The following is an 11074-nucleotide window of genomic DNA, read 5'->3' on the forward strand; positions in this document are numbered from 1 at the left end:
TCAGAGAGCTTCTGGGTTGGTGAACACATGGAGGTGCTAGAGGGTGGTGCACCTGGAGAGGGCATGGAAGCTCCATACACCTTCCCCCATACCTTGCCCTATGCATCTCTTCCATCTGGATGTTCCTGAGTCATAGTTGTTTATAATAAACTGGTAATCTAGTAAGTGAACTATTTCTCTAAGCTCTGTGAACTGTCCTAGCAAATTATTAAAGAGGAGGCAGTTACGGGGACCCAAATTTATTAAGTGATTTAAATAAGGTCACAGGATACCAGGTCAACATGCAAAAATCATGATTATTCCTATATACTAGCAAAGAACATATTTCTATATACTAGTAATTTGGTATTTTGTTATGCCCCCTAGGAAACCAATACAGAACAGTGAAAAGATAAACTGTGGTAATCCATACAATGGAATTTAACAATAAAAAAAAAAATGAAACACTGAAACATGAAATAACACGAATGAATCTCAAAGGCATTTTGCTGAGTGAAAGAAGCTAGCATCAAGAAGCTACATACTGCATGATTCCATTTATACGACATTCTGGAAAGGGTTAAACTATAGGGGCAGAAAAGAGATCAGTGGTTAGAAGTTGGGGAAGGATTTGACTCCAAAGAGCCAGCATGAGGGAGTTTTTCAGAGTGACATAATTGTTCTGTATCCTGAGTGTGGAGGTAATGACACAAATCTACAAGATGTGTTGAAATTCACAGAACTGCATGCCAAAAAAGAGCCCAATTTAATTATATGTAAATTAAATAACAATGTTAATGATGTTGGTGATAATAAAACCACATTGAGATACTACTCTCACCAATCAGAACGGCACAAATTAAAAAGTAACAACACATTCTATTCATGAGACTGTAAGGAAACAGTCATTCTTGTACATTGCTGATGTGCTTAATTGGTACAAAACCATATGGAAGAAAATTTGGCAAAGTCTAGGAAAACAACACGTGCATTTGTCTTCTGACCTAACAATTGCTCTTCTAGGAATTTATTCTGACATGTAATTCAACAATACGAAAATACACATACAAAAGGTTATTCACTGCAGCTTTGCTTATAATTGCACAATTTTGGAAACCAGCAAATATGCCCATACACTGAAGAGTTGCTGAATAAATGACTGAACATCCACCAGATGGAGTACTATGCAGCTCTTAAAAATGACAAAGTTCTCTAAAAACCTTTGTGGAGTGATTTCCAGGATACATTGTTAAATGAAAAAAACAGTACAAAAGAGTATGCACAGCATGCCACCCTTTGTTCAAGGAAGGAGAAAGAAGAAAATATACATGTACCTGCATATCTGAGCAACAATTAACACAAGAAGGATAAGCCAGATACTATTTAAGACTTGTGTAACCACCACCACACTCAGAGTGTGGTTGGAACCGCTGGGTGTGGTTAGAATGGGGTGGAAAGGATAGAGGAAATGGATATGATACTTCTCTGAATATACCTTTTTACATAGTCCTGACTTTCACATTAAAAAAAAAAAAGAAATCAACAAGGATGGGGGAACCTTTTAAAACTGAATAGAAAGAGAGAGAAATGAATCAAGGCATATTTCCAATGAAAAAGATAACCACTATGAAGGGTGTGGAGGGGGAAGAACTAACCCAAATTACTTTTGAGCACAGGTTTTGGGCTACATGCCCTTAGGCTAAAGACAAAAAGCATAGAAAGTCCTCACTTTGCTCAGTTCTAACATGCATGAATTTCACTTTCCACAGGTTAGTCAAATAAGACCAACCCCCTAATTAACAACACTCAAGTTTCAAGTTACCATCATATAAGCACCATGAATAAGCTTTGCCACCAGTGCTTCACTTCACAAATTTCTAAGTAAACAGCAGAGACACATCGTGATCAGTGACACCTCACTACTTTCAAAATTGGCTGGTGAGTCAGAATGGCCATCATTAATAAGTCTACAAACAATAAATGCTGGAGAGGGTGTGGAGAAAAAGAAACCCTCCTACACTGTTGGGAATGTAAACTGGTGCAGCCACTATGGAGGACAGTACGGAAGTTTCTTAAAAAAACTAAAAATAGACTTAACATATGATCCAGCAATCCCACTCCTGGGCATATATCTGGATAAAACTATAATTCGAAAAGACACATGCATCCCAATGTTCACAGCAGCATATTTACAATAGCCAATTCATGGAAACAACCTAAGTGTCCACTGACAGATGAATGGATAAAGATGTAGTATAGATATACAATGGAATATTACTCAGCCACAAAAAAGAATAAAATAATGTAATTTGCAGCAACATGGATGGACCTCGAGATTGTCATATTAAGTGAAGTAAGTCAGACAGAGAAAGACAAATATCATATGCTATCACTTATATGTGGAATCTAAAAAAAAAGATACAAATTTTGGGAGGGTGGGAGTATAGCTCAGTGGTGGAGTGTGTGCTTAGCATGTGCAAGGTTCTGGGTTCAATCCCCAGCATCTCTATAAAAAAATCTATTAAAAACACAAATTTTATTTACAAACCAGAAATAGACTCACAGACATAGAAAACAAACTATGGTTACCAAAGGGGAAGGAATAAATTAGGAGTTTAGGATTAACAGATTCACACTACTATATATAAAATAGATAAACAACAAGGACCTAGTGTATCGCATCGGGAACTATATTCAACTTCTTGTAATAATCTATAATGGAAAAGAATTTGAAATATATATATATATTTATTATTATTATATTATTTATATATTATTATTCAGTTATATATATATATAACTGAATTGCTTTGCTGTACACCTGAAACTAACATTGTAAATCAACTACACTTCAATAAAAAAAATTTTTTTTTTAATTGGCTGGGATTGGTCACTGCACTTTTATTATCAGTTGTAGTTGTCTCCTTATCTACCAGTGATATACTCACTTAAAAGTTTACAAAAATGGATAATTGAAAGAAGAAATTGGGCAACAAAGATGAAAGCATAGCAAAAAAGGCAAAGTAATAATGCTGGAAGGGAAATTCCAATCAACCACAAATAAAATCAGTGAAAGCAAACTTACGGACAGAGAGGAGGAAAATGGTTGTGATGAAAAATATGATGTCCCACTGGGATTTCAAAACGTAGAACAGATAAACAAGATTGTACTGTGTAGCACAGGGAAGTATATATATATAGGATCTTGTGGTGGCTCACAGTGAAAGAGAATGTGACAATGAATGTATATATGTTCATGTATAACTGAAAAATTGTGCTCTACACTGGAATTTGACACAACATTGTAAAATGACTATAACTCAATAAAAAATATTTCAATAAAAAAGAAAAATATGATGTCCCAGAGGAAGTCACCAGCATACATTTTTATACTAAAGGAATTCTCGAGATATTTCACAACATTGAAAATACAAAAGATAAAATGTTGGAAGTTGATCCAGACTTAGAAAGGAGTATGACAATTTGCCAAGGCATAGAAAAGACGTTCTGTATTGTAAGTTACATGAGAGAAAGCAAACACTACTCAAACTAAAGGTTTTTTTTTTAAATAAAGAAATAAAGCACTTTAATCTTCATTATTTCTAAAGTTTTAAATGACAGTGTATCAAATAACTATTAGTTTTATTATGTTTTCATTTCTCTATACATTTATAGCCATCAGTAATACAGTGTTTAAATTTTTTGAGGCATAGTTTTAAAGGTAATGGAAAAATTGTAATGTTTCCCATTAATTATTAAGATCATTTTGCATGGTTTCAACATGCGTAATTATTTTCGTACCCACACACTACTTATGCAAAGTGAGAACCGCCAGCACTCTAATAATTATTGAACTCTTAATCAGTAGACTTCTTTTTTGTAGAAATGTAGGTTAGCAGTTCTGAAGCTGTTTTCTATATATCCTAGGGTTGAGCAAATAAGTAAATGTATTGTGAATGACGAAAGTCAGATTTTTCACTATAAGAACAGGGTGTTAAAAAATATGGAAAAGGAGAAGGAAGGATAAATTAGGAGTTTGGGATTAGCAGATACACATTACTGTATATAAGATAGATAAGCAACAAGGATTTACTGTATAGTACAGGGAACTATATTAAATTGCTTGTAATAAGCTGTAATGTAATAAGCTATAATGGAAAAGAATCTGAAAATATGTATGTGTATGCACATGTATAACTGAATTGCTTTGCTATACACCTGAAACTAACATTGTAAATCAACCACACTTCAATAAAACTTTTAAAAAATAAGGAAAAGGGAAAGGATAGAATAAACTCTACTTTGCTGGATTGGAACTGGATATATTCAAGGTGAACTCAGAGACAGACAGAAATGGATATAGATGTGTGTATGTGTATACGTACATACATATGTGTACTTCTCAGCTTTGTCAACTGAGAGAGACTAGAAGCAATGACATGCCTAGCATCTTGTTCTTGGTTTCTAATACCAATAAAAGGAACCAAGTTTCCTTGGAGAAATGGCTGATTCCAGGTCTGGAGCAGGGAAAATACTCCAAGGGGAACCTAGAACCTCTTATTGTGCTAAAAAGGAAGAAAGTGCTCAAAGAATGATGGCCTAGGTCAAAAGGACAAAGGAGCCAGTTTGAAGGAGCTTCTAAATGCTAAATCTGGGACAACATGAACATCAAAATAAAAATGATGATAGTAATAGATGATAATGTATTGAATATACTAAGAATCCATTAGTCCACATTGATAATAACTAACTGAAAAAATAAATAGGAAAAGAGAAAGCTCTTTCTTACATTAGAAAGCCAACTGATAAATGCAGAAGAAATGATGGATTAGAAAATCACCATTTGGTAACTACATTAATAATTTATGTAGGCAAGAATCATCAATGGATGCTAAAACTAGAGAGTGAAAGTTTGACAGGTAACAGAATATTTATATAGTTTCAAAGTATCTCCCTATAATATGGTTACAATGGAGAAATCTGGCAGTTGCCACTTTAACCAAATTATTAAAGTTAGCATTGACAGTAATGGCAGTAATCCACAGCATATGCTTCCTGATACCATGCACTAGGAAGAACTTAGCATCATTTCTGTAATATGCCTGCCAAAGATACATAATCTGAATCGATCCATAAGGAAACTTAATACAATCTTTAATTGAAGATCATTCTACAAATTAACTGGCCCATACTCTTCAAAAATGTCAGAGTTATGAAATGCAACAAAAGACTCAAATTAAAGGAGGATAGAGATATGAAAACTGCATGCAATGGATAATCCTGGATTTTCTTTTGCTATTAAGAATGCTATCTGGACAACTGGAACAATCTAAATGAAGTGTGTAGACAATTATTGAGACAGTAGTGTTGTAAATGTTTATTTATTGACTTTGGTAACTGTCCTGTGGTTATGTAAGAGAATGCTTTGTTTTGAGGAAATATACAAAGAAGTATTTAGGGATAAAGGGATAAAATGCCTACAAATTTTCATAAATCAGAAAAAAAAATGTATTTTTTTTCCTGAACTACAAAGAGTAAGTTGAACTGAACTGAACCACTAATAAGTCTGAACTCTATATCTACATAAAGAGCGATCTCTCTCTCTATCTAGAGAGGGATAAAGTGTATGGAGGAAATGTTAACATTTGGGGAATATGGGTGAAGGGTAATTAGGAATTCTTTGTACAACCCTTGCAACTTTCCTGTAAATCCAAAATTGTCAATTTTTAAAGTTTTAAAAATGAATTAAATCTGGGGGGAAAAAAAGTGAGGTGGAGGAAGAGGGAGTGGCAAGGGAAGAGTCAAGGAGTGGCCAGAAGAAGCAGGAAAACGAGGAAAGGTTTCGGTACCAAAATTGAAAGGAAAAGATAAGTTCAAGAACATCTGAGTGGTGCCTGGATTTGTCTTTAAATATGGATGCTCCTCAGAACTCTGTTCTAGACCTTCTTCATTTCTTGCCCTGTACACTACGTGGAGTAATCCTATTCACTCATATGACTTTAATTACCACTGATACACTAATTTCCAAATCTCTGTTTCTTGTCCAGATTTCCCCCTTTACTCCTAAACCATATGTGCTTCTGTCTACTGCCTGGCTGTCTTGCACACCTCCCAAGAATCTCAAACTCAACATGTCAAACTGAATTTATAATTTTTCTCCCTAACCAGGTTCCAACCAGGATGGAACTATACCACCATCCTTTCAGACACCTGAACCAAATGCCCGAAAGTTACTCTTTTTTTTTTTAAACACTTTTTATTGATTTATAATCAATAAAAATATAAATGTTGTATCAAATTCCAGTGTAGAGCACAACTTTTCAGTTATATATGAGCATATATATATTCATTGTCACATTTTTATTCTCTGTGAGCTACCATAAGATCTTGTATATATTTCCCTGTGCTATACAGTATAATCTTGTTTATCTATTCTACATTTTGAAATCCCAGTCTATCCTTTCCCACCCCCCTGAAAGTTATTCTTAATACAATCTTTGCCCTCATCTCTCACATCCAACTATGAAGTCCTTTGTCTCCAAAACTTACATATTTTGTGGATTTATTAACATGTCCTCCTCTAATAATACCGCTAATAATAGTCTAGTCTGGGGTTTTCAAACAGCAGATCAATTTAAAATTAATTAAACTAAAAGCAATTTAATGAGTCACACTCAACGTTTTATTTGAAGAATAGAATATAAAATATAAGAATGCATTTCATGTGGTAATTATACATATTATTGTTTCAGAAAACTTTAAAAATATCTTATAAATATCTACCTACATATGTGAGTTTTGGGTTATGATGTTAAATATATTTCTTACTGTGAATCATGGCCAAAAATGCCTCAAAGATATTGGTCTAGATCAGTGCTGTCCAATAGAAATATAAGATGAGCTAGATATGTAATTGAAATTTTCCAGAAGCCACATTAAAAAAGCAAAAACAAACAGGTAATTAATTTTAAGAAAATACTTAACTCATATCAAGAATACTATCCTTTCAACATTTTATCAATATAAAAATTATTGAGCTATTTTACATTGTTTTTGTACTAAGTCTTTGAAATCTAGTGTGTATTTCACATTTACAAAGCATCTCAGTTCAGAACAGCCACATTCAGTGGCTGTGGTCAATAGCCACATTGGTGGCTACTGTAGCAGATAGTAAGGTCAGGTTTTACAACCACCTCCTAATTGAACTTGCTAACTCTAGCCTTGCTTCCCTCCAATCCATTCTTTCAATTTAGCCTGAGACATATAAACATATAAATCTGTTTATCCCCTTCCTCTGCTTAAAATGTTCCAATGGCTTCTTATTACCTTTGGGATGGAGTCAGAACTCTTGAACAGGATTGATGATTTATGTCAGGACCCAAACCTAATTTATCTTTCTAGTCTCATCTCTTCTCTTTTCTCATGCTTGATGCTCCAGCCATAGAGTATTGTTCCATTTCTTAAATATGCTCCCAGCTCTCTCACCTCTGGTCCTTTGCACATCCCACCCGCACCCGCTCCCACAGCCCTCTGCCTCAAGGTTTCTATCTAGCATGGTAAACACTGTTACTGACTGGGATCCATCACTCTCTGTTTGCCAACATACGTGCACATGTGTAAGCACAGACAGACAGGCAGATAGACATAAAAACTCCTCAGTAACTTCCCTGTGGTCAGTAGCTACCCTAGACATTCCTCTTCCCAGAGTGAGGTGAGGATGAGACAAATGCAAATAAAAAGCTGTTTCCCAGACTAACTCGTGTTTGTGGTCCCCTGCCCCCTTCCATTTTGAGCTGCTATTAAACACACACACATGTTCATGCACAAACATCCTCAGGGTTTTCACAGTTTTCACAGATCAATTTCAGTGCCATCTCTAGGGTTGGGTATGATGGGGAAGCCAGCCACTGGTGTGAGTTTACACCTAGGAACTAAACAAGATAGTAAACTCACACCAGTGGCTAGCTCCCCCATCACACCCAACACTAGAGATGGCATCAAAATGGATAGATTTGTGAAAAATGTGAAAATCCTGAGGATATGTGTGTGTGCATGTGTGTGTGTGTTGATAAACAGGGAGTGGTAGAGCCCAGTGATATCACAGGCTTTCCTGCTTCGGGTGCATCCCTCACCTTTTCCCTATGCTGGGCTTCAGTCTCTCCCTCTGGGTATACGTATCAGTCAGTAGCCCTCCAGGGAAATGCAAATTCAGGGAGAAGAGAACGAGACGTTGAAGGAGGTGCAATTCCCATTAAAGCAAGAAACTGAAGAACCTAGACGAGAGGAAACATTCAATGCGTCGAATAGAAAGATATCATATACTCAAAGTGAAAAGAGTTCATGTTGGTTACATTGGGGTTTCTCAACCTTGGCACTATTGATATTTGGGGCCAGATAATTCTTTGTTGTGGTGCGGGTGGGGCTGTTCTGTTTATGGGACATTATGGGACGTTCAGCAGTCTCTGACTTCTACCCACTAGATGCTGGTAGCACCACCTCAAGTTGTGACAACCAAAATGTCTCCAGATATTGCTAAATGTCCTGGGCAGGGGGTGAGGGCAAACACTCAACTGGGTTACATGAAGCAGGAACAATGAATCATGAGGAACCAATTCAAAAAACTGTGAAAAATATGGTTGAAGTAAATAACTCAATAAATGGGTTATGTAGCAATATGGATCTAGGCCAAGAATGAATTACTGCACTGAAAAATCCGGTAAGGAAGTCTTCTAGGAGGGATCAGGAAGGGGTAAACATAAAAATATGAAAGTTAAGGAATCTAGAGGATAGAATTGTAAGTATTAATATCGACATCATAAGAATATAAGAAGGGGAGGAAGGATAAATTGGGAGTATGGGATTAACAGATGCACACTACTATAAAACAGATAAACAAGGATTCACTGTATAGCCCAGGGAATTGTGTTCAATATCTTATAATAAACTATAATGAAAAAGAATTGAAAATAAAAGAACATAGATATGTGCATATATGTTATAACTGAATCACTCTGCTATATACCTGAAACTAACACAATATCATAAATCAGTTATACTTCAATTAAAAAAAGAATATAAGAATAAGGGGAAAAATAGAAGGGAGGAAATATTTGTAGATACAATGCTTGCTAAATTCCCAGAATTAAAAAAAAAAATCTCAGATTGAATGGGTACATAAATGGCTAATCAGGATAGACAGGAAACATCTACTCCTAGATATGTTAGAGTGAAATGAAAGACCATCAAGGAGAAAGAGAAACATCCAAAGAAAAAGAGCAGCTCTCCTATAAAGGAACAAGATCCAGATTGACACCAGACTTCAGAAAGTAGTCCAAGAAGACAGTAGGAGAATGGGAGTAGGGATCAGAAAGGAAGGGGAAAAGAAAAACAAAAATTAAAGGTGGGCTTTGTAGGCATTCTGCATAAACTTATCTCTATAGTGGTATAACAAAAAAACCACTCTACTTGGGGTAAATAACCTTGGCTGAAGCCCCAACCCAGATTCTTTGGAACTTGAGACAAAGCCAGGAGAAAGGTCAGACCCCATAGAAGGAAAGGGGGTGGCTGTATTTTTGTGAGTCTCAGTATTTGGGCTTCAGCTGTACAGGTGGATCCAGTTTCTAGGACTTGATTCATGAGACTGACATATGCATCAGAATGTTAATTTACTCTTTCTAATGCGGTAAAACATCTTTCCATGGAATAGTAAACACATCTGGGCTTGCTATTCGTGGCATCTTTCATCTATCTAAGTGCTCAATTAATTACCAACTAATTATATACCAATTAGTGAATACTGAATCAGAAAAGTTAGTTAAATGATCCTGAGGAAAAGGATGAATTCTGCCCATCTAATAAGGTTAGCATCTGATTTTGTCTCTCTCTTGGCCAGTGCTGATTAAATGCTAACCAGTTCTTGCTCACCTCCCACCTCCCACCCCCCAGGTTTCATTTTTCTTCTTTAGGTGTCCAATTAGATTAGTTTTGTATTTCAGTCTTGAGATCACCCTAAACATCATGATTGGACTTTCTTACCAAACATTTACAGAACACCTCTTAAGGTTAAGTAAAAATAACCAATAGTCATTTATTATGTGTTAAGTATCATATATACATTATCTCATTTAATCCTCAAACAACTCTGTGAAGTAGGTACTATTACTATCCCTATTTTAAAAATTGGGCAACTGGGGTAGTGTGAGTTAAGTAACTTTTCCAGGTCATTCACCTAGTAAGCAGGGTCAAGGAAAGCCAGTAAGACCTCAAAATCAACAATTTGCATAACTTCCCCATATCCCAGGCTCACTTTTCTTGTCTGCACCTAACCCACAGAGTTGTGAGATTCAAACGAGATAAAATATGCAGCAGGGTTTTATAACCTATGAAGCATATTGCAAATGGTCACATACAATCTTAAAATATACAATTAAAATAGTCTATTTGTAATGATGGATAACGTAGCACAAATACAAAATATACTTACCTTACAATCACAAAATTCAGGTCCCTAAAAACTTTTTATTGAAAAATAATATATATCTTGTAAAGTTCATAAAACTTAAGCATGCCGCTCAATTTTTACAAAAGTATAAATTGCAAAAAAAGAAAAAAATTAAACATTACCGAGATCAAAATATAAAACATTACCAGTATCTCAGAATCTTCCCTTTGGTAAATGGTATATGCTTTTAAGTTAAAGGCCTGGACTGGAATCTTGATACTTTCACTTTCTTTTTGCGTGATTTTTTTTTTTTTTTTAACCTCTTTGGGTCTTTGTTGAACCATCCTGTAACGTGATGATAACAGTACCTTATAAGATTGTTAAATTAAAGGAGGTCATATGTAAAACTTTTATCGTAGTGCCTGAATATAGCTTGCGTGCAATAAACGGTAATTATTGGGCAAATGCAACAGGCCGTACTCAACTCCCACTTCCTGCCTTTTTGTCACTCACTTTTAAAAGTTGCTCCCGCTCCTATTCCTTCTTCTTCTTCTTTCTCGCCCCTCCTACTGCCGTAAATTGCCTCCCAGAGCTGTCGTAAAACGCTCCTCCCCGCCCTCCATGTGGCGAAAACGCAATCACGCTTGACGGCGC

The sequence above is a fragment of the Camelus dromedarius genome, chromosome 8 (genome assembly GCF_036321535.1).
Source record: "Camelus dromedarius isolate mCamDro1 chromosome 8, mCamDro1.pat, whole genome shotgun sequence".
NCBI lineage: Eukaryota > Metazoa > Chordata > Mammalia > Artiodactyla > Camelidae > Camelus > Camelus dromedarius.